The sequence below is a fragment of the Euprymna scolopes genome, chromosome 2, assembly GCF_053919585.1.
Source record: "Euprymna scolopes isolate OS-2025 chromosome 2, ASM5391958v1, whole genome shotgun sequence".
In the NCBI taxonomy this organism is placed as follows: Eukaryota; Metazoa; Mollusca; class Cephalopoda; order Sepiida; family Sepiolidae; genus Euprymna; species Euprymna scolopes.
Window position 1 is genome coordinate 163,995,503 of NC_136483.1, and position 26,152 is coordinate 164,021,654.

The window sequence follows — 26,152 nt, forward strand, 5'->3', positions numbered from 1 at the left end:
TTTTAAGCGATTAAATTGAAAAATGGTTTAACCAGCTTCCTCCAAAGGAGAACGTTCCATGGGAGTGTGCAATTCACAAACAATCCTCAGTTGCATGTATATCCCCATTAGGGGAGATAACGATGTTAGGTTTTTGCAACTCTTGCAGAAAGGTGTCGACGTACTCCTACATACAGCACCTGGTATTCTCAAATAGTTGTCTAGTACTGACTAGACTCAACGTTGCTTAACTTCAATAACAAATGATACTTTAGTAGATTCCTATCAGAGGAAATGACGATGTTAGGTTATTGCAATTCTTGCAGAGATGTATCTACATCCTCCTATATACAGTGCCTGGAATTCTCAAATTGGTCACCCAGCTGGTACTGACCATGCTCAACGTTGCTTAACTTCAGTGATCTAACGAAAATCGGTGTGTCAATATAATTATAACATACAAGCGATTAACAACTGTATTTTGTAAGAGACTGTATTATTTATAAAGAGACGGTCAAATGTTTATTTTTTAAACGTATTGCCACCCTAAAAGTTGAAGTAACCAAAAGTGTACACCAAAGTTATCTCGCTTTCCAACTTCTTAAACGTAACACAGTTTTCTTTTTTTTTTTTTTTTTTTGTGGAGGATGGGATCGCAATAAATAGACTAGAAATTAGACCTTGGATTTACATTCGTCAGCCTTGTAACTCTCACTTTTCTTATTTTGTTCTTTAGTGCTCACATTCCATGAGCGGTGTTTCTGACAAAGGGGGAAGAACTACTATTTTTCTATGTTGGAATCTATCCATAGGCTATGTCAAGCTTAAATATGACCTGCAAAAAGAAAACGTTATTCCAAACTCAAACGTGACAGACAAAAGAAAAGGTTATTTCGAGCTTAAATGTGACATACTGAAAATTTGATCCCTAAAATCGCCATGGGCATGGAATATGTACCTACATTAAAGATGACTTTCCGTGTGGTAGGGATATCTCCAGAGAAGACCCTAATTTACCTTATATGTGCTTCTGGGTTGCACTTGCTTACACCACCGCATTTATATTTGCCCTCTATTGCCCCCACAGCAGCGGGATTACTATCTTTAAGAATATATCTGAGAAAATTGACAACATCCTGTCTGCTCATCCTTCGGCTAACATTCACATTTGTGGTGACTTCAATGTCCATAATGTGGAATGGCTGACCCACTCAAATAAGACTGATGATGAGGGGAGGTTCTGTTATGATTTTGCCATTGCCAATGACCTCACTCAAATTGTTCACAAACCCACCCATGTGCCCGATACTACCGGTTAGTATGCAAGCCTTCTAGACCTTTTTCTCACAACTTCCCCTGAGCTGTGTTCATGTTCCGTTCTATCTTCTCTGGGATCCTCCGACCACTCTGTTGTATCAGTTAAGATAAAAATGAAATGTAATAAGTTTTCAGACGTACCTCTCCACCGTATTATATATCGTTACTCTATGGCTGACTGGGATAGCTTCCGTACATTCATATCTGATCTACCTCTGCATTCCATGTTTAAAAAGGATGTGTCCTCTATAGAATCAGTCGTGACCGAATGATTAATCGTAGGCATAGAACGATTCATACCATCTAAAAAAATTCCAACAAAAATCTAACAGCCAGCCATAGTTCTCCCCAGAATGTGCTGCTGCCATCGCGCATAGAAATCACTTTTTCCATAGCTACCAACATAATAGATGTACTGAGACTAAAGCTGCCTTCAGGACTGCCAGCAATTACTGTAAAAGAGTAATAAAAAATGAAAGAGAGCTATATGCTCCGTGCGTTAAATCCAAAGTAGCTGAGCAGCGGCTTCGTTCCCACCAGTTTTGGCAAATCGCAAACAGGATCCTCCACGGACCTGAAGTCATCTCGTCAGCATCAGACAAGGCTAAACTATTTGCCAAGAGCTTTGCAGCTAATTCTACCCTTTGCGACGAAGGCCATCAACTCCCCGTATTTCATCCTCTAACAGACAACATGCTATACAACATACAAATATCTGTGCATGAGGTCGCCAAGCTAATTAACCTTGTTTCCAGTAAAAAGCAACTGGCCCAGACGGCATTCCAATTATAGTGTTGAAAAAGCTCCAACCAGAACTTGCCCCCATACTTACAAAACTGTTCAAGTATTGCCTTAAGGAGAATTGCTTTCCAACACCCTGGAAAACCTCATCAGTATGCCCTACATTAAAAAATTCAGGTGATAACTCATCTTCCTCTCAGTACAGACCAATAAGTCTTCTGTGTGTCATGAGTAAGCTGCTGGAATCCATATTAAATAGAGAAGTAGTCAACCACCTCAACAAAAATAACCTTCTTAGTGACATGCAATATGGTTTCCGTTCTGCAAGATCTACAGCAGATGTGCTAACGGTTATATCTCATAGGATTAGTGAATCTCTTGACAAAGACTTCCTTTCTAGGGCAATTGCTCTTGACATATCAAAGGCCTTCGATAAGGTATGGCATACAGGCCTACTTCACAAGATTTCCAGCTATGGTATAACTGGAAATGTTTTCTCAATTATTAATCATTTCTCTCTGATAAGCTCATAAGAGTAGTGGTTGATGGGCAGAAATCAGAGGCCCACAGTATTAATGCTGGAGTCCCTCAGGTGTCCATCCTGGACCTAACTCTCTTCCTGATCTACATCAATGACCTTCCTAAACACATATTTAAATCATTCGTTGACATCTGTGCTGATGACACGATCATCTATGGCAACACATCAAAGGCCGTAAATGACAAAGTTCTCTCTGATTCTCTCTCTTCTGATCTTGAGTGCGTGGTACAGTGGGGAAAGAGGTGGCTGGTTATCTTTAATGCATCTAAAACCAAACTCCTATCTTTACATCATCAACACTCTGATCCACATCTGGCATCAATTGAAATGGATGGTTCTTGTCTTGGGGAGGCTCCATGTTTTGACAAGCTTCTGGGTTTGACCTTTACTCCTGATCTGAAATGGAGCACGTCCATCAAGTCTGTTGCTAAGGTCGCTGGGAAAATGGTAGGATCCTTCTACCGCCCCAGAAGATATCTCACTATTGATGCAATTCTCTATTTGTATAAAAGCCAAGTACATCCAAGAATGAAGTACTGCTGCCACATCTGGGCAGGAGCTGCTAAAAACAGCCTATCCTGCCTTGACAGAGTACAAAATAGACTTCGTGGCTTAGTGGGGGATGCCCTTTTCTCTTCCCTGCAACCTCTCTCCCACAGAAGAGACGTTGCAAGCCTGTCTTTGTTTTATCGCTATTTCCATGGCAGGTACTCGTCTGAGCTCCAATCTCTGGTCCCCCCTCGCCAATCTTTCACGAAAAAGACCCGTTCAGCTGAAACCATTGTCAGTAATTTTCCCACTCTTTATCTGTGCCTAAATCAAAACGTAGATTCCATGAACAAAGCTTCTTTCTTAGAACTGCACGCCTGTGGAACTCTGTTCTGTTTGCCTGTTTCCTACCTGACTACAACTTGGATGTCTTCAAGTCCAAGATAAACAAATTCTTGATTAATCGCCCCCTTAAGTAAAGCACTTTATCAAATCTCCAATACTAACGATTACTACGATACTATCCCATTGATTACTGTACACGCAATAACCCTTATCCGCAAGTGGCTTCCGGGCCTTGATAAGTCGTGACCTCCATGTAAAAAAAAACAAAGGAAAGTTGTGTGTGTGTGTGTGTGTGTGTGTGTGTGTGTGTGTGTGTGTGTGTGTGTGTGTGTGTGTGTGTGTGTTATACACTTTTTTAAAACTATTCTATTTTTCTTTTCCACGACACGGAATAACTCTGCTAGTCTTTTGAGTTTGTTTTTTTTAGGTTAGAGTTAAGCGCAAGAGAGCTACAAAGGGAGGAGGAGAAGGAGGTTAGGGTTAGGAGGAGTGGGAGGATCATCATCATCATCATTATCACCATCATTTTCTTATATTCAACTGTTGTCCCTTCTTGGTCCTTTTGTGGGGTGTGTACGAATTTGTTTGCAGGTGGCGTTTCCTCAGACTGAAACAAACGGCAAATAAGGTATGTTCATATCTTTTTTTTAATTGATTGTGATTTCTGAGGGGAGTTATAATGTCACAGTACAACGAGTGTGGAATACATGGTGGAATGGTGGATCTAGTCAGGCCCAATAGAAGTTGGTGGCAGAGGTTTTTGCAGGACAGTCATCGTGCAAAGTTTTTGCAAAAAAAATAAATAAATAAAAAATAATAGAGAAAGATAGTAGTAACAGTGAAAAGAAACGTGATGAAAATCTGGACAAACAAAGCTTTTAAATGAATTTTATTATCTGTGCCTGTCATTTAATTGGCTTCACCCCTTATTACAGCACCCTCTCTCTCTCACAGACGTGATGTTGCTAGTCTCAGTATTTTCTATAAATACTATTATAGAAAACGTTTCTCAGAATTGCTACCTTTTTTCTAGCTCGTTTGACCCATTGTTTTAATGGTCTCCATCAATTCGCTTTAAAAAATTCGCTCAAATAAACAAAAAAAAACAACAACAACAAAAAACGATTAAAGAAGGAACAGTCCGAAGTTGACCAAAGTTAACAATCTGAAACAGCCTAACATCACAAGTGCATTTGAGTAAATTTTATCACCACACAAGCAAAAAGGCACAGTGCATAAAACCAACAGTAGGTTCTTTGATAAGACAGTGGTGCGTTCAAAATAAATGTTTATGTTTAGAACACAATCGAGCCATGATAATTGACTTTTGCATTTTAAACTTTATTCCAAGCCATTATATAAAATAATTTCGTAAAATAAACAATAGGTTCTCTACATTGCAATGTAAACTACAATATATTGTGGATTAAGTCACTGCGAGAAGGCACGTGAAGTTTCCTCCTGGTGCACTTTAGTAGGTCTTTGCTTAGAGCAGACAAGTGACTGAAAAATGGGCAATTTCACCAAGTTTGATGACAATAAAAATATTGGAAGTGTGGAACATTACATTCGTTGATCCTAATTACATCCCGAGCAACGTCGGGTCTCCCTGCTAGTATATATATAAAGCACTTTTTGTGTGTGTATGTGATTTTGTTCCTTATAGACTTGGAAATGGCTAGACCGATTTTTAAAAAAATTTTGCACAAATATACCTTATATGTCTGGGAGTGTTCTTAGATAGATTTTGCGTCAGAATGCCTCTGATAAGTATCGAGAATCATTAATCGATAATCGAAAACTCTGATTTTGAAAAATTATAGTTTTTATTTTTGTGTTGTTTTCAGGTAAGATTGAATAGGTCAAAATTATTTTTGCACAATAATAAATAATAGTACAATTTTAATTCGATCAGCTTGATTAGTGGAGGAGTTGTATTAGGTTAGCTATAGAGTTGAAGATTTAAAAATATGAAGAACCAGCTGGCAGTTTGACATTGCCCAGTCGTACTATACGCTAAACATGATATTTTAATTTCTGCAGATTGCATACGTATTATTATATAATCAATCCTCTATTGATTATTATATATTACGAGGAATAATTTGCCCAGTGGACTAAGTCACAAAAAAATAAATAAATAAATAAAAAATAATAATGATAATATCGTTCATCAAATTCTGTCTGTGTTTGTTTACAATATCACGTCAGCTGATATTTGGGTTTGTTGATGAATGCCCTTGAAAAGTCACTTCTGATAAATGTTTAGTTTTAAAATATGCAAATGAAGAAATGATTTGTGGCGATTTTAAATGGTACCTTTTATTTTATCGTAAATTGAACTCATTAATAAGAAAAAATTGAAATAAAATAGAGAGGCACACCCGGGTTTGAACAGGGGACCATCCGATCTGTATTCGAATGGTCTACTACTAAGCTTTGTCTCCAGATTATAATAAATCTGTTTTTTTAAGAAGAAATGATTTGCTGAGATTTTATTATCTTCCTTGATCGGTGTAATGTAAAATATTCCCCTGTAAAAATGATTTTTTTTTTTCTCTATAATAGAGAAAAGCTATTTTTAAGATCGGATTTTTTTTTCGATTATTGATACTTATCGGATGAATTTCTGTACAAAACATATCTAAGAACACTGCCAGACGTATAAATTACTTTAGTGTGAAATTTGCAAAAGATAGGCTCAGCCATTTCGAAACCTATGAAGAAGGGACTCACACACACACACACACACACACACACACACACACACACACACATACACACACACACACACACACACATATATACAAAGTGACTTTTATATAATAGTAGAGATAGAGATGTATATATAAAGCACTGTGTATGTGATTTTGTTCCCTATGGACTTCGAAACAGCCGGGCCGATTTTTAAAAAATTTGTGTATCTGAAAGTGTTCTAAAATAAATTTTGTGTTGGAATGCTTCTGATAAGTAGCAGAAATTGTTAATCGATAATCAAAAACTCCAATTAAAGAAGGAATCATCCGATTTTGAAAACTATGTTTAAAATTTTAAAAACACTATAGATTTTCATTTTGTGTTGTTTTTAGGTAAGAATGAATAGGTCCAAATTATTTTGCACAATAGTAGATAATAGTACAATTGTAATTCGATTAGCTTGGTCAATGGAGGAGTTGCATTAGGTTAGCTCTGGGGTCGGATTTTTAAAAGTGTAAATAATGATGTAGTTTTTTTTTTACGAACGAGGTCATTTGATGACACAAGTTAAATGGTTTGAGTCATGCGAATGGAGAGATAAATGTTTTGAGGATGAATTTGATCCGGACAGAATTTGATTATATAAAAAGACGGTTCAACAAGATTTTGTTTACATTGGACTTGAAAATAAGCTTGTTGTAGTCAGTTGACCAGCTGCCCCATGGTATTACATTCGAGATGGGCAGTTGTTGGAAAGAAAGTCTGTTTGCAGAGATTTTACTTAGCTCCAGGTACACTAAGGAAAAAGGGGCACTTTTTGGTTCGTTTTTGTGACAAAATTCGAAAATTGAAATATTGGATTTCAAATGGAACCAATGGTATCTACTGAATTGTCATATCGCAGTAATGAGCATATCCAAAAATTACAAAAAACGATAAGGCAGAAAATTATTAATGAAAATAGTTTTTGAAAACAATTAGCGAAAATTGAGTTTTGCAAAAACAAAGAAAAAAAAGGAAACTGGAGAGTTCTAATCATAACAAAAGGGAGATAAATATTTTGTGAAAACTGAAAATCTTTGGCAAATTTAACAAAACTTAATTTTTACTAATTGTCTTTAAAAACTATTTTCATTAATAATTAATTTTCTACTGCATCGTCTTTCATAAGTTTTGGATATGTCCATCACTGTGATATGACATTTAAGTAAATACCATTGGTTTCACTTCATTGGTTTCACAATTCAATATTTCATTTTCCAAATTATGGTACAATAATGAAGAAGAACCCATTTATTTTTTTTTATAGTGGCTGTAGCTAGACGAGTTTTTCCTGAGAATGTTTTACAGGAGGGGCCATAGATTGGAGTTCAGTCAAGCAACTATCACGAAAATAACGATAGAGCAAATAAAAACTAGCAATCATTCCTCTGTAAGGAAGTGGCTGCAGAGAAGAGAAGAGGATATCTCCCACTAGATTTTGAATTCGATTTTGTACTCTACCAAGTTAGAAAAGGATGCTCTGAGCGGCACATTCCACAATATAGCAACAATACTCAATCTTAGGACATATCTCACTCCTATACAGTTATGTAAGGGAGAGTATTCAACAACTCAGATGACAAGGGATTAATTTAATGAAGTCAGTTGCCATAAATGGGATTGGAGGAGAGAAACATTTGTGGGAACATATGTGTGTGTGTGTGTATATGTGTGTATATTTGTGTATGTGTGTGTATATGTGTGTGTATGTGTGTGTATGTGTCTGTATGTGTGCTAACATACATGCAGGTATGAAATAAATAAATAGACACCCTTACTCTCATAAATAACGCAAACTGTTGTCATAGTGTCCTGATGAATCTATGCAAAATTCTAGTGCTGCCAGATCAGGCTGTCTGAAGATATCGGTTTCTGGACTCAAATGCACCAAACATCGATCTTATTGTTTTCTTTTCCCTTCCTTTTGCAAAACTCAATCGTTTTCGGCAAAGCGAAAAACGAAATTAACAATTTTCTCTAAAAAAACAACCAAACTAAACACCATGAATAAATATTAAAAGATATAAAGAACTTGAAGCGTAAAAGCTTTTTCCAAAATGATTGAACCTGAAAAGGGTTGATATGCTGTAAAGCAAAACAAACTAAACACTATAAATAAATAAATATTAGGAACATTAAAGAACTAAAATTACCGGATTTGACATTAAATAACCCTGAAAAGGGTTGATATGCCGTAAAACAAAACAACTAAACCAAACCAAACCAAATTTATGCAAGATAATATTGATTATTTTTCCCCACCAATGAATTGAACAATCACTTGATTAGCAGTGGAAAATGAAATCCCGAGGACTGCAGTAATATGGGAATAAAGTCCACCTTTAGATTAATTTATAATATGGATCACCTGAAACTCTGGGAAATGTAACACTCCTTTGTTCTATGTCATATGTAAATCGTGATATATGATAAATATATTCATATGTGATACAAAAAAAAAAAAATGTCAATGCGTATTAAATATTTATGCTTCAAACTTTTTCTGTTGCTTTATATGACTCCAAGTTCTAGCTATCAACCAATTACACAGAGATTTTAAACATATGTTTATCTCCCTCCCACAGCGAAAAAATGTGACACAAGGTTGAGAAACCAGGATATGAAAAGACAGCTTCTCAGAGGAAGAGCATCTTGGCTTTCCATAAAAATGTACCTAGACAACCCCATTGCCATTCATTCCCCAGTTGGGACGTCTCAGGTGCTTAGCAATAAACCCGGGGCTTCTCAAAAGATGAGAAGGCAAAGCCTGGGAGGGTGACTCAGGTATTTTCTGGGCCGAGAAAAAATCCATGGCTAGTTTATTTATCTCCATCCCCACGGTGGAAAGATGTGACACAAGAGTTGAAAAGTGGGATTGAAGAGCCAGCGTCCTGGAGGAAGAGCACTTTGGCCTGCAAAAAATGCCCGAACAGCCCATCAGCACTCTTCGGTAGTGGTGTCTCAAGCAATTAACAATAAACTAACCCCTTTTGAAAGGGTGAGAAGGAAAAGCCTGGAAGGGTAGACCTCCAAGAAATGCACAGGACACAGGACCATACACCTTAGGCAACAGAGAGAACAAGGCACCTCGAAAATGGCATAGACTCTGGGTACTTTGGGACTCAGGGAAAACTCCCATCTATGATTCATTTTTATGGGATGGCTATTTATATAGCCAGCGGCACTCACCCTAGGTGGCTTGAACTGGCTTCCTCCTTGAAAGGAAGTTTCATGGGAATATCAATTCCCAAACGATTCTCAGTGACATGTATATCTCAGTCTGAGGAAATGACGATGTTAGGCTTTTGCAGTTCTTGCAGAGAGGTGTCGACGTCCTCCTACATACAGCACCTGGTATTCTCAAATAGTTACTCGTCTAGTACTGACTAGACCCAACGTTGCTTAATTTCAATAACAAATGATACTTTAGTATATTCCTATCAGAGGAAATGACGATGTTAAGTTATTGCAATTCTTGGAGGGAGGTGTCGACATCTTCCTACATACAGCACCTGGTATTCGCAAATGGTTACCCATCTGGTACTGACCAGGCTCAACCTTGCTTAACCTCGGTGATCTAATGTATCAACGTGATTATGCCATATATGTCTATTTACTTCTTTCATGTCTGTATATATGTATGCGGTACACAGTTTTATGTGTGTGTGTGTGTGTGTGTGTGTGTGTGTGTGTGTGTGTGTGTGTGTGTGTGTGTGTGTGTGTGTGCATAACAGTATGAGTATACATACATCTATGTATGTCTTAGATGGATTTCAATCATTTAAATAAATATGGAAATTAATAAATTAAGCTGAATAAAGTGAAAAAGCACTCAACTTACCAACGTAGACTTTCAAGGTAACTCTAATCAAAACGAGAGAGAATCGAAAATCTCATTACTATAGCCAGGGGTGAGAGGTTGGCTGTAAGGTTAAATGGATTATTTTCATTGGCCAATGTTTGACGCGAGGGTGACAATATAAACGCTCAAGTTTTATTTGTCACTTAAAGTTTTTTTTTTTTACTTTTCTCTTTTTTTCTATGTCGAGATGCATAGCAAATTGCTATCAAGGAGGCGACCTGAATTTTCCAGACTTATGTCATAGTGAAAGGTCTGGGCATCCAATATGGCGTGAAAGTATCCAGAATTGAAAAGGCGTAGAGTATATCATGAACAGTTTCACGTGATGAATCCAGGGAATTATGTTTCGTCTGAAAATGAATAAATTCCGCTTAAGCAATAGATGAGACCCTGACAGTAATTCTTATTCTGGGTAATCGTAAATAAAACAACGATTGTACAATTCTCGAACCTACTAAATAATATCCAATCACCCGAGGCGCACCTACCGGGAAATGCCGACAACACTACTCAAGCATCTTTTGCAGGCCAGCGCTGGCTCTTCAATTCCACTTTCCAACCCTTGTGTCGCCTCTTCCTGCAGTTGGAGGAGGGGAATAAATAACATAGTTTTAGAAAATACTCAAGGCCAGATTTTGGAGAGATAGAATTTGAGTACCTTTGTTTTTTTCTTTTTACTAAGGTGTTACCAGTTATCAAGGCCCAAAGGTCACTCGAGGATAAGGGTTAAATGAGAGTCAGATGGATGGCAAGAAAACACCGTTGGGAAGCAGGGTGAGCAAGAGTAAAAAAAAAAAAAGCAAAAGACAAAAAGAAAATTAATCAGTAAAATAGAATGAGTAGGGAAATACGGATTTGGTGGCAAAGTGGTTGAAGACACGGACTAAAAAGGATGGAAATATATATATATATGGAATAATTCCAGAGGAAATCCGGGTATGAGAGCTCAATGTGGTAAACAGAGCAATAAGATAAAAAATATAACACGGAAATTGCATAATTGTCGATGCAATAATTTATTTCAACCTTATGGTATTTTTAAGCATCTAAATCAGACAATTACATTTTTGATCAAAAATGTAATTGTCTGATTTAGATGCTTGAAATTTTGATCAAAAATGTAATTGTCTGATTTAGATGCTTGAAAATACCATAAGGTTGAAATAAATTATTGCATCGACAATTATGTAATTTCCGTGTTATATTTTTTATCTTATTTTTATATATATATATATATATATATATATATTTGTTCATTAAAAAAGTTTTTTTCCATACGTCTGATGAGAGGCCGTTGTTGAGAATATTTTCAAATGATATAAGTTTTGAAATTGTCCGAATGGTCGCGAAACATTTGTAACGAACAATGAAAATATACTACTTGTTGCTATCAATCCAACTTTTGTTGTCTTATTTTTGTGAAAATAATATATATATATAATTATTTTTTTACTATAATAATTAAACACCTACAGACACTAGTGTTTCATCCTTTCGAGAATCTTCAGTGCAGGGTGTCACGATTAACACCCGTCGAACGATTCGAACTCGGCAACATAAGACATCTCTGGCTCGATTAGCAAAGACCGTATCCATTCGGCTACTATTAACCGCTTGAAATAACGTTGAATTTAAACATTTAATTTTAAATATTCTTTACGTCAGTCAGACAGTGATCTAATCGTTATACGATGATCTATGCATAAGAGCTAAATTGACCGACTTAATTCAACTGAAAGCGCTCAACGATAAGAAACGAATTTCTTAAAGGGGCTGTCATAATTATTTTTTTACTATAATGATTATATATATATATATATGATAAAATACGTATGAAATACGTTTGAAAGCCAAATTACAACGCAAAAATATGAAAAGAAACAAATATTTACTTGTTCAAAATTAATATTTCAATGCTATACGCCATCTTCAGAATTTTATACATTTTTTTCTTTTTTTTTTGCGTCATGATGTTAAAGAAAATTGTTGATGTTGAAGGAAAAAAAGCAGTTTTTCTTCAATTTAACATAATGGCGAGAAAAAAAAAAAAAAGAAAAATGCATAAAATTATGAAGATAGCTTATAGCGCCAAAATATTAATTTTAAACAAGTAAATATTTGTTTATTTTCATAATATAACAGAGTAATGTGGGTTTTAAACGTATTTCATTTTAAAATTTAATTTCTGTCATGGAAAATACAACCCTGACGTTAATATATATATATATATATATATATATATATGTGTATATATATATATATATATATATATATATATATATATATATATATATATAGTCATCCACATACAGTACTGTTTCGCAACTCATCAGTGCGGCTAGACAAGCAACTACCTTAAGCCAGGATCGAAAACCGATGCCCAAACGACAGTCAGAGCTTCTAACCGTTGCACTATACGGCCACTGCTATGTGGCCAGTTAATTAACAATGTTTTGACATTGTCCAAATACCTAAGCTCAATTTGTTTACACACACACACACACACACACACACACACACACACACACACACACACACACACATACACACACACACACACACATATATATATATGGAACATGCATGCATAATAAAATGGAAAATAAAATGAAACATTTAAATAATAGAAGAGGCATGAACTAATAAATACTACCTAAAAAAAATAAAATTGTGAAACAGAAATTTCAAAAAATGAAATTTTATAACAAAACATTTTTTTATAAGAAAAAGAATATAACAGTTATTTTTTTGGTAATGAAAATGTTCATAGTGTAACACGTGTTTAGGTAAAGAATTTGTGTGAAAAGTAGTTACAAATCAAAATGTTCATTGTGTGAATATGTGCATATTTGAGTATTTGGCAGCGTGGCATTGTGTATGTGTGTGTGTTTATCTTTGTTCTTGTTAGTGCATATACAGATGTGCGTGAGTTGAAGCTGATATGACAGTCACTGGGTCCTTTTGCCTTGCCACTTCTGAGAGCCCCCAACGGGCACAAGATAAATTGCAGAGTGTTAAGTGTCGAGACATTATGTTGAACAAAGATAGCGGCGTAGTTCAGATCAGATCCTGAGTATAATTGGCAGTAACCAAGATAGCGGCCAAGAATCAAATGCGGTCCATGACATAGTTTATGGCGAACTGATTGAATCCAAAATTCGACAATTTTTATACTAACTTTGGAAGGTTTTCATTGGTTGTTTAGCACAGCCGGCTTCGGCTGCAAGGAGACAGGGTAAAAGTACTTGTCAAGGATCCGTTCTTGACACTCAGCCGGACAAGTGAGGGGCCGGGAACCGGCCCAGCACCTGTCAGACTGAGGTACACTGCTTGGGTAGTACCTAGGAGGTCCACCCTCCCAGGCCTTGTCACCGGACTTTCCGGTGGGGTAAGTTAATTGCTTGTCGCCTGAGGCGCCCCTACTGGGGAATACCGACGGGGGTGCGTAGGTAATTTTTGTTGAGGCGAGAGTGCCTCTTCTTTAGGGGAGCTCGCCTGTTCTGCACCTTCTGGCCTTGTGCCACATTTTGCTGCGGTGCACAGCAAATGAATATCTACCCCCTACTAGGAGTCAAAAACAGTTTACACAGAGAAAGCGTTCTTGGGTTTCTTTGTGCAGGCGTGGATGGTAAAGTCTGAGTGGTTTTGGCTGTTTCTCTCCCAACTTAATAGGAGTTTTCAGCTTTGCATTGGTTTATTACTTTCGCATGTATGTGTTATTTTTTGGAGTTTGGAAAGATTTTCGTTGGTTGGAAATACTTTGAAGTTCACACGTTTATTTAAAACTTACTAAATTTGGGGATTGAGGAGGAAAGGAGGAAAGCGAATTTCAATGAAGCAGAGAAGGAAAGAATGTAAACAATCATAGCTTTTTGCCTTTTTAGTGTTCATAGGAATCACTTTGTGATGATTTTTGCCAAGGGTTAACGAGATGGATTGAAAACATTGGTATGTCAAGTTCGTTTCCAATTTGTTCCACAGAAACGCTTTTATCAAATCCACAGTTGACCTTGTATCTAACTTCTTAGAGAGGAGGTAAATATATTTTTTTATATATATAGGAGCAGATTGGGATAGATAGAGTTTGATTAGTTGATAGGGTTGGGAAGTAGGGTGAGCAGAAGGAAAAAAATTGAAAAAGTAGAACATATGGATTCGGGATAGAATGTTGATGATAGTTAAGCAGCATCCATTTCGACTGAAACAGATGATTATTGTTGGCATTCGTTTCCCGGTATCTTTCTAGTAAGAATTCTTTTCTAGAAAGACATCATGTACTTACGAGAGTGATCACATGAAGGTTGCCAACATCCCTAAGTGATGTGAAAGTGTACCTGTGGAACAAAGTGGGTTCAAACTTAGCCACAAACACCCATATTGTCAGTCTCTATCGTTAATCATTTAACCATTGACACCTCCCTGGTGGTGGTGGTGGTGGTGGTGGTGGTGGTGGTGGTGGCCATATAATGAAAATATCATGCCCAAGAGTGTCTGAGGCAGTTTAGTTTGTTGGCAGGATCATAAAGTACAGGGTGGAACGATAAATTTGTTACCCTAAACAAAACAACACTACAGCTTTATTTAAAAATTTTCACTGAAACAAATCAATTCAGGTAAGTTGATTATGTAGTAGAGCTGACATCTATTCAATGTAGCCACCTTCAGCCTCAATCACCACCTCAATATAAGTCCAGAACTGGGAGCATACCTTTACCACAAGTGAGGGCGGGAGCTTGGTGAATACTCAGTAGATGGTGATCAGGTTGGCTTTGGTGTTGTGGGAGGTCATGTTGGTGATGTTCTCGACATATGATTAAACAAAGTAGTCCAGCGGGTTCAGGTCAGGGGAGGAGAGGGGGCCAGTGAGAGAAGGGTTAAAAGTTGTAGTTCTCCTTCTGAAGCTAAGCATGGGTTTCTTTGGACTTATGGGCTGGCACCGAGTCCTGCTGCCACACCCAGGCAGCTACTTGATTGCACTAAGGGACCACCAAACTCTTCAGCACTTCCAGCTACATTTTAGTGTTGACTTTCAAACCGACTTCGAAGATGTGAGATGGCATGATGTGACCCTAATTTAAAACCACACTAAAAACTATAACTCGAAAACTAGAAACTTTGTTTTCATCACACTGGGCACGGCTCTGCTATTTGTGGCAATCCAGAGATGCATTTTGAGGGTGCTGGCAATGGTCCTGTTGTCCTAATTTGGATCAGTAGAGAGCATGAGTTGTACAGCGGTGCTTGTTGAACATTACGTCATTTTCAAACATAATATAAGGCTCCTATCGGTCTTGGAATTTGTACACAACTGGCCAACTAGTAGATGGTCTGCAACAAAAAAAGAAAACCTGTTTTCATCAAATGGAAATGGAATCATGTCTGGAATGATCGTGAGGGCTGTGTACAAGAACAAGCAGCTAACAAAATATGGATAATAATTGTGAACTTTGCTGTGTTTTAAACTCGGCCTGCTACTTCACCTACTAATCCAAGAACTCTTTCAATGTAGCATACCATTGAAATCTCTTGTTCTGCGCACGTCTCTCTATACTATCGAGATCTAAACTTCTGAGGTCATCAGATCTAAGCTTGTTCTTAAGACTCGTATTACAAATACATCATATAATTTTCATATCATTTCTATCCATGCAACACATGTCCTCATTTCTCATAGACCAGGTTTCACTTTTATGTGTTTTAGTAATAATGAAAGGTTATCTTCAAGTTCTGTCACCCAGTGTTTACAAAGGTTTGGCCCGCAGTTGTCATCTGCAAAATGAAATGATTTTTTTCATTTTGTTTTTTGGGTTTTTTTTTTTTTTAAATTGCATTTTTTGATTAAGCAAACGAACAGAATTTTTTTTTGTTTGTTTATTTATTTAAAAAAAAAATGCAATTTAAAAAAAAACAAAACAAAAAAAAACCATTTCATTTTGCAGATGACAGCTCCGGGCAAACCCTTTGTAAACACTGGGTGACAGAACTTGAAGATAACCTTTCATTATTACTAAAACACGAGTGACGGAACGTAAAGATAACCTTTCATTCTGGCAACTTTGTTTCTGCATGTATGACACAAGTTTAAAAACAACTATATAAAAAAAAAAGTAGATCTATAACTTGCAATACAAAAAAGTAAACTCATGTTGGGTCCTAAAGTCAGGATACTGTTTTTAAATTAAAAATCAAACAACAAACCCTAGTAGACAAATTAATCAAATAATCAAGGTAATCAGCTAGGAATAGCCAAGTTAACGAGTCATTTCTGCTTACCAGTCATTATTACACAAAGATGAGACTTTTAAGATTTCTGATCTTGAGTCAATAAAATTGTGTCAGATTTAGTTTAGTACAGTTTGTAAGTCTGGAACGGTTGACGATGGTCAGCAGTTCAAAGGTCCCCTGAGAAAGATTGGAGAGATTGGAGGAGCAGAACTTTAGCAGATTAGGAGCTGGATTAACCAACCGATGACAAAGATGCCTCGGCAGACAGTTATCAAGAGACAACATTTGAGAATCCTTTATCATGCTCAGAGACACAATCGATTTATACATAATGTATAAGGTTGTGTTTTCTCTTGTGAACTTGTGTTGTTCTATTTTATTTTTATACTTGTAAGCCAGTACTTGCACCTTGGTTTAGTCTGGCCATAAGCCAAAACAAGGCACAGGGTTTGAGCCAAGCAACACCAGCACCATCTGTTATATCCATTGATGAAATGAACTTGGAAGTTGTAAATCACTTCCATTACCTGAGCTCAACAATAACAGACACCCGCTCACGTGACAACAAAATCAACAAGAGTACTGGAAAAGCCGCAATAACTATGGCTAAGCTAACCGAATGTGTCTGGGAAAACAAGAATCTAACTATCAAAACCAAAATCCAGGTGTATCAAGCATGTGTCATTGGCATCTTTCTCTGCAACAGTGAATCTTGGGTACCGTATACTCATCAGAAAAGAAAGCTTCATATTGTTCACATGAGATGATTGAACAGAGTTCTTGGTGTCACCTGGCTAGACAAGGTCACAAATAACAACGTGCTAGCTAAAGCAGGCATACCTTCCATGTACACCTTCCTTTGTGAACGACATTTACAATAGGTGGGTCATGTCTACAGAATGGACAACACATGCATTCCCAAGGCTCTTATGTACAGTGAACTTAAACTGGGCAAACGCAAGAAAAGCCACCCACACCTACACTTCACGGACATCTGCAAACGAGACATATGTGCGTGTGGTATTGATCAACCCAGCTGAGTGGTACATGCTGTTGACAGATCATTCTGGAACACTCTGGTATCCCAAGGACTTACTCTGGGCGAAGAAAGATACAGAGATCAGGAAACAGGGAAAATACATAAAAGGGAAATCAATCAGTATGTCTTCCAATTCAATCCCACTGCTTCACCCAGCACACTTACTTATACCTGTGACATCTGCGTCCAACCTTGCAAATCCAGGATTGGCCTATTCAGCCATTGTCGATGGTGTTCCTCATCATTTTTTATTGTGATTTTGCGTTGTTCTATTTTATTTTTTACTTGTAAGCCAGTACTCGCACTCTTGGCAATTGCAGAGAGATGACGATACAGTCAGAATGTGAAGAAGAAGAATATAAAATAAAGGAGAAGAAAACCATAGCACACAACATTAGGAGTAGCAGTAGAGGAGGACAACATGGTCTCACACAAATTCATACATATACTTAGTAAATACAGGAGGTATTTCTCTCTCACTGCAAGAGCTGTGACACCAGAATCGAAAAGTGCGATTGAGAAGGCAGTACGCCCAAGGACCTGAGGAGCTGACCTGCAAAAAGTGCTTAGGTAGCCCATTCACATTCTTCAGTAAGGGCGTATCAGGTGATTAACAACAAATTAACCACTTCAAAGGTAAAGCTTGGGAGGGTGGACCTTCTAGAACTGCACAGGAACAGTATTACACCGCAATCAACAGGGACCAGATCATTACAGGAATGGTCTAATCTCTGTTGATTTGTCCCTGCCTCTGTGGATAAAGATTCCTAGCCGAGTTCTCTTTCTTGGATCTTTAGTTTGCTTAGTTTTATTAGTAGGCCTCAAAATTATGTCCCTTGGGGACATCTCTAGTGTTTGTGTCCCTGGGTTTCATCCCCTACTAGTTCATATGTAAGTCTGGCACTGTCTACAGATGATCCATTACCGATCAGAAGCCAACAAAAGAGCAATCACTTAGTGTGAAGTAAAAATCGAAAAAAAAAAAAAAGAAAGAAAAGGGTAGAGGAGGATAACTCATCAGTCTGCAAAAGTTAGGGTTAGAGAGCTCCATTGTGTGTCTACAGCTGGCCTAAAAGTTAACCGCACCCGATGAATCAACTCTGCAAGTTTCATTAACCTTATTATGAGGAACATTTTAAAAGAAGATGGATTCCAGTGTTGCAGATTCCGGAAGAAAAAAATATATGAATCTTCAATTATCTTTTCAACCCCCCCCTCTCTCTCTCTCTCTCTCTCTCTCTCTCTCTCTCTCTCTCTTTATACTAATATTAGTGATGGGACGATTTTACACATATTAGTGATGGGACGATTCCAATATATTTTTCTAATTCCGATACAATTACAGATTCTGTTTTAAATTTCCGATTCTAATACAATTACCGATTCCGATTCCAATTCTTTTAAATCTTTAAATATTTAGCTATATCGTTTTCTTTTCATCTTTTTTTTTTTAGGGAGAGGGGGGTAAGATTAATATGTTTAATATGCATATACATTTTCAGAAGCGTAAGGATTTTAAGTTCAGCTTGGTTTGGCAATTCATCATAAAAAGACTAAGACCAGAGCAGCGTTTACAAATTGCAAATGATTTGGTCAATTTACTGAGAGAAACATAACTTCATGAAATGGACCTGTCAGCTGGCATCCTTGTTCATATGATTCAACCCCATTAGATTATTTTCTTTGGGGATATGTAAAATCCCATGTCTATGCTAAAAAACTAGACATGGTAGACCACTTGGAAGACAACTTGGAAGAGTTTGTGAAAATTGAACTTCTAGATAATGCCATATATGCATGAACCGCAGAGGTCATATGCCCGAAATTGTATTAAAATTATAAATGCCCAAGATTGATTTTGAAATAAACCACATATTTGTATAATAAAAAATATTTTTCCGTGATTTAATTTGATTTAAATTTTGCCGCCTCTAAAAACACTCTATATATTTTACATTTCCGTAAAATTCTTGATAAATAAATAATATATTTTGTTTGTAAATTCATGTTTTCTCGCTTTCATTCCTAAAATTTCATTGTTGAGTTAGCACTTGCTAACTGGTGACCCATTCATAACATTTATGTTTTTATACATCTTTTTCATTCTCCAATTTAATTACATGCATAATAATTTGGAGAATAGAAAGTGGACGGTGGGTTTGCTTCTCTTATTTTGTCATATAGTCCTTATATACCATGAGTTATGTTTCTGACAATGGGTAAAGAATTGCTGTTTTTTTTTGTTTTTTTGTGTGTGCTAATCTGTCTTTATAACACTTATCGTTTTTGACCTGGAAGCGGTATTCTTTGTAACTCCTTATTTCAAGCGACTGCCTTCTCTTTAAACAAAATTGTTAGCGCTGTCCTTGGCATTTTTCAAAGATGTTATTATCAAAAAAAAAAAAAAAAAAAAAAAAAATGCACTCTTTGAAAGCTAGGAGTGGCACAAGACGATTTTTCAAATTTGTACTAAAGAGAAATTTTATTTTGCTGGTATTTTATTGTCCTCGCTAGTATATATACAAAAAAATTAGATTTTTTTTTTTTGTTTTTTTCCTAATAGTCACACTTGCTGAACTGAGAACGCACCGCTTTTCTGCTGGATTCGTCATGGTTTGTGGAAATAGGGATGGTGGTATTAAATGTTTTGTTGATTCCCCTTTTCTTTTTCTTTTTTTAAATCTTAATTATTTTGTATTCAAAGAAAAACAAACAAAACATATAAACACTCCTTACCAAGGCATTAGACATTAGGCACGTTAAAAGTGATTAACCTACTCTGCAGCCTTTCTCCAATAGTCACAGTCACTGAAGCGAGAAGACAACCCTCTCAACAGTGAATTCAGCATGGCTTATGGAAAGTGTGGGGCGATAGGAGAGGAGTACTAAATCTTTTGTTCGATTCCCTATGCTTTGCTTTTTATTTTAATTTTTCAAAGAGAAAAAAATGTATAAAAATAAATCCAAAATAGGTTATTACAGTTAGACATTAGGGACGGTGAAAGCAATTCATTGATCTATAAATAATTCTTTGTTTTTCTTCAATTAGTCACAAGTGTTGAACTAAGACAACAACCCTTTTTTTGTCGAATACATCATGGCGGTAATATGTAGACACAGCGACCTAAAAAGAAAATGGCCGCTGACTTCTTAGAATGCATCCAACAAGTCTTGTGAATGATGTCTTTGACAATGATTTTCTGCGGACTGAAGAAATAACAGTATTCCAACTTGTAATGAAGCTTGCTGACAATTTTGAAATGATTCGATGAATTGCCAAGCATCGGTTAATAGCCAATCGTTGAAGGTGTGAAATCCATAATGTACAATGTGCATTGAACTGTTATTCGCAGTCAATTGATGGTCGGAGATGGAATTGTTCAAAAGATGGATTTTGTCGCATACTACAAAAAATCTGTTTTGGAACTTTCTTTTCGAAATATATAATTAATAATATTTAAGTGTTCCTGCATTGAAAACATTGTTTGAATGGTAAGTAAAATTGAAATACGTAATACGTTAAAAAGCCAGAAAATGCAAAGATTTAAATAAACGAATGTTTATTTGTTTAAATCTATATATTTAGACGTAACTCGTTTTTATCAGGATTCCTTTTTTTTCCTTCTTTTTTCTTCTTCTTTTTTTTCTTCTTTTTTCTTCTTTTTTTCCTTTTTTTCTTCTTCTTTTTTTTCATTGCATCATGGTGTTATTACGAAATGGAATGAAATTATTAAGTATCCGCGTGCTGCTGTTCAACGGTGATTTTTTTTTTCAAGTCCAGGATGTGCTTGGCATGCACGAAGTGAAATATTTAAGTGTGTAGGGGACTAGGATATATATAAATCCCAATCCCGTTACAAAAGAATAATGAAACGAATGGAATTGAAGGAAACAAAAACTCAATTGATGGATAAGATAAACGTGTCGTTTATTTACTGTTGAAAGAATGAATGTTTTAGATATAACATGTGTTCATGTCCGCGCGGGTGTAACCATCGTTCGTTGCAGGACTGGTGTTGTAGAAAGAAAAGGAAATGTGTTTTCATCTCAAGTTCGGGTCACTATCGTTTGTTCGTGCGTGGGAAGAGAAGTGAGTAATGTAATAGAACGAGAAATGACAGTCCATCGTGTAGACAAAGAAAAGGATAGAGGATTGACGTCAGTTAGCAGTCAGCTACGCGAAGGTGTTCTCAGGGACCAGTAGTAGATAGAGAGAGAAAGAGTGAGAAGTGTACGTACTGTCTGTTAGCTTTTTGTCCCACATAGTAGCAAGTGGTGTGAGGTACGCGTGTGCGCGCGCCTGCCGAAACGGCGACGGCTAGTGCGCCGACCAACCACCTCGGAAAGGCAGGTCGGAAAAAAGGAAGAAGCCGCTTGTTGCTCTTTCTTTTATAGGTGTTTCCGCTGGTCTTTTGCGCATGTGTGTATTTCCTTTGAAAGCGGAAGTGACGTTGTCCATGCGTGCGTGTATGTGAGTACATATGTGTATGTTAGCGTGTGTGTATATATACACGTGAATGTGAGTGTATGTACGCGAACGTGAATATATGTATGTGTGTGGACTTGGGCGCGTATGTTTGTGTGTGCGTATGTATATGACAAGTAATATAGCTTGAAATGTGAACGTGTGTTTTTGTGTGAGACTTGAAAAGGCTCGCGCAAGTGTTTCTTTTGCGCATGCCAAGCGCATCCAGAACTTTAAAAAAAAAATCACCGTTGAACAACAGAACGCGAACACTTAATAATTTCGTATCGTTTCGCAAAAACAACATGCGACGGAAGAAAAATATTCAGATAAATTCGATGCAAAACTAATAAACTGCAGAAAAGGATGAAATTAAAAAAGGGGGTGGGGAGATAAAGAATAAAATAGAAAGGTCTTGTTTTAAAACAAAGAAGAGATTTTATTTATAACTAGCAAGGCCACCCGGCGTTGTTCGGGACTGTATAAGACGAGAAAAATTTTGAAAATACCTGTTATTTTTAGGATAGAAAATTTTATATGTTTACGTATCATTTGTCATCTTGTGCAAAAGAATATTTTACCTACCATAGGACGGGTATTATATGTATGAAATAATTGTACCTTCCCTAGGACAGGAAATTTAACGCACGTATATGGAAAAAAATTCCTTACCTAGGGCAGGTAATGTACAACATATTAAAAATAATTTACATAATTTTCTGTTGTGCTAATTTTTCTGTATGTCATAGGTAAGAGTTTGTTTATTTTTACATCAGAGTGCTATAGTGAAGAAGCACCTCATTTCTCTTATAAATGTCATACTACTCGAATATATTACATGCTTTTTCGATTTTGATAACTTATGTATTTCACAGGTAAGGTGTTCTTTGTTTTTCATATGGGTACTATACTGTACAATTACCTTAATTCCTGGGTAGGATACTATACAAGTACCTTTTTTCTAATTTTAAAATGAAAGAACTCGATGCTTTTAGGAAAATTTCTGTTGTGCTGAATTTTCTGTGCGTCTAGAGTAAGAATTTGTTTTTTTTTTTCAACTGGATGCTATAGTGAAGAAGCACCTTATTTCTCATTTAAAAGTCATGCTATTCGAATATATAACGTGATTTTCGGTTTTAATAACTTTTATGCACGTTACAAGTAGGAGTGTCTTTTTTTTCATATGAGTACTATACTGCACAAGTACCTTATTTCTTCGGTAGGATAATGTACAAGTACGTCATTTCTAAGATATAGATGAAAATGCCCGATAATTGTACATAATTTTTTGTTGTGCTAACTTTTCCGTATGTTTGTTTTTATACCAGAGTGCTATAGTAACTAAGCACCTTATTTCTTATATAGATATGATACTACTCGAATATATCATATGATTTTCGGTTTTGATTACTTTATGCACGTTGCAAGTAAGATTTCCTTTGTTTTTCATATGGGTACAATACTGTACAAGTACCTTATTTCTTGTGTAGGATACTGTGCAAATACCTTTTTTTCTAATTTAAAAATGAAAGAACTCGATACTTTTATGAAATTTTCTGTTGTGCTAAATTTTCTGTATGTCAGGAGTAAGAATTTGTTTTTTCATCTGCGTGCTATAGTGAAGAAGCACATTATTTTTCATATGTAAGTCATACTACTCAAATATTTAACGTGATTTACGGTTTTAATAACTTATGTACGTCACAGGTAACATATACTTTGTCTTTTCATATGAGTACTATACTGCACAAGTACCTTATTTCTTGGATAGGATACTGTGCAAGTACCTTATTTCTAATATAAAGATGAAACAACTCGATGATTATACATAAGTTTTTCATATGAGTACTATACTGTACAAGTACCTTATTACTTGAATAGAATTTTATGTATACATGATTGCATTAACAAAGTAAGTGATCATTGTATGTGATTTTTGGAATATGACATCTATAGACGTATACAAACATATGCATTAAATATAATTCATAATGATCAGATAATTAGTTTTGAAGTGAAGCCAATACATAGAAATATATAATCATATACACATAATTATAATTAATAATGATCGGTTAATTAGTTTAGGAGTTAATCCAATAATAGAAATATATAAACACATACACATAATTATAATTAATAATGATTGGGTTATAAGTTTAGGAATTAATCCAATACATAGAAATATATAATTAATAGCATGGGTGCCCGGCGTTGCCCGGGTATTTGGAGGTGTATGTTGAGCAAAAAAATAAAGAAAAAGGCAGTCAATTTTTTAAACTTTGACTCCTATTATGACCCCTTAACATTTATTGTTTTGGGCTCAAATCAAGATATTAAGTTAGATCCATGTCCAAGAACCTATATCTAAAATTTCAAGTGTTTAGACCCAAAATTGTCGAGGAGTGTGGTAGAGTTCTCAAAGGTCAAATCGTTGAACTTTGACCACTTAAAAGCCAAAATTTTGCCCGAAAACCGATCAAATCGATTTTCCCAAATCTCAGTATCCTGTATATCAAATTTCAAGTCTGTAAACTAAAAATTGACAGAGTTATTGCGTAGGGAAATGTATACACAAAGACAGACACACAGATACACAGACAGACAGATACACAGACACGTTTACTTTTATAGATATATATAGATATACACATACACAAATTAATAATGATCGGTTAATTAGTTTAGGAGTGAATCCAATACAGAGAAATATATAATCATATACACATAATTATAATTAATAATGATCAGTTAATTAGTTTAGGAGTGAATCCAATACATAGAAATATATAAAAATATACACATAATTATAATTAATAATGATCAGTTAATTAGTTTAGGAGTGAATCCAATACATAGAAATATATAAAAATATACACATAATTATAATTAATAATGATCGGTTAATTAGTTTAGGAGTGAATCCAATACATAGAAATATATAATCATATACACATAAATAAAGCTCATATTGATCGGTTAATTAGCTTAGGAGTTAATCCAATACATAGAAATATATAAAAATATACACATAATTATAATTAATAATGATCGGTTAATTAGTTTAGGAGTGAATCCAATACATAGAAATATATACAAATATACACATAATTATAATTAATAATGATCGGTTAATTAGTTTAGGAGTGAATCCAATACATAGAAATATATAAAAATATACACATAATTATAATTAATAATGATCGGTTAATTAGTTTAGGAGTTAATCCAATACATAGAAATATATAAAAATATACACATAATTATAATAAATAATGATCGGTTAATTAGTTTAGGAGTTAATCCAGTACATAGAAATATATAAAAATATACACATAATTATAATTAATAATGATCGGTTAATTTGTTTAGGAGTTAATCCAATACATAGAAATATATAAAAATATACACATAATTATAATTAATAATGATCGGTTAATTAGTTTAGGAGTGAATCCAATACATAGAAATATATAAAAATATACACATAATTACAATAAATAATGATCGGTTAATTAGTTTAGGAGTTAATCCAATACATAGAAATATATAAAAATATACACATAATTATAATTAATAATGATCGGTTAATTAGTTTAGGAGTTAATCCAATACATAGAAATATATAAAAATATACACATAATTATAATTAATAATGATCGGTTAATTAGTTTAGGAGTGAATCCAATACATAGAAATATATAAAAATATACATATAATTATAATTAATAATGATCGGTTAATTAGTTTAGGAGTGAATCCAATACTTAGAAATATATAAAAATATACACATAATTATGATTAATAATGATCGGTTAATTAATTTAGGAGTGAATCCAATACAGAGAAATATATAATCCTATACACATAATTATAATTAATAATAATCGGTTAATTAGTTTAAGAGTGAATCCAATACATAGAAATATATAAAAATATACACATAATTACAATAAATAATGATCGGTTAATTAGTTTAGGAGTTAATCCAATACATAGAAATATATAAAAATATACACATAATTATAATTAACAATGATCGGTTAATTAGATTAGGAGTGAATCCAATACATAGAAATATATACAAATATACATATAATTATAATTAATAATGATCGGTTAATTAGTTTAGGAGTGAATCCAATACTTAGAAATATATAAAAATATACACATAATTATGATTAATAATGATCGGTTAATTAATTTAGGAGTGAATCCAATACAGAGAAATATATAATCCTATACACATAATTATAATTAATAATAATCGGTTAATTAGTTTAAGAGTGAATCCAATACATAGAAATATATAAAAATATACACATAATTACAATAAATAATGATCGGTTAATTAGTTTAGGAGTTAATCCAATACATAGAAATATATAAAAATATACACATAATTATAAT

The 26,152-nt window shown here is 35.0% G+C and overlaps 1 protein-coding gene across 2 annotated transcripts in view; it reads right to left on the bottom strand.

The window, feature by feature from the left end:
- The window catches only part of LOC145298432 (hydroxymethylglutaryl-CoA synthase 1-like), a 413,120-nt gene that overhangs the window by 122,345 nt on the left and 264,623 nt on the right, over positions 1-26,152 (bottom strand). The window contains exon 1 of one of the 2 annotated variants that reach the window (XM_080144319.1): positions 9,993-10,047. The exons of the other annotated variant lie outside the window; for it this stretch is intronic. The gene's annotated coding sequence lies outside the window, so the exon portion shown is untranslated. Of the gene's footprint in view, positions 1-9,992; positions 10,048-26,152 lie in introns of those variants that run through there. 2 annotated transcript variants of the gene reach the window in all.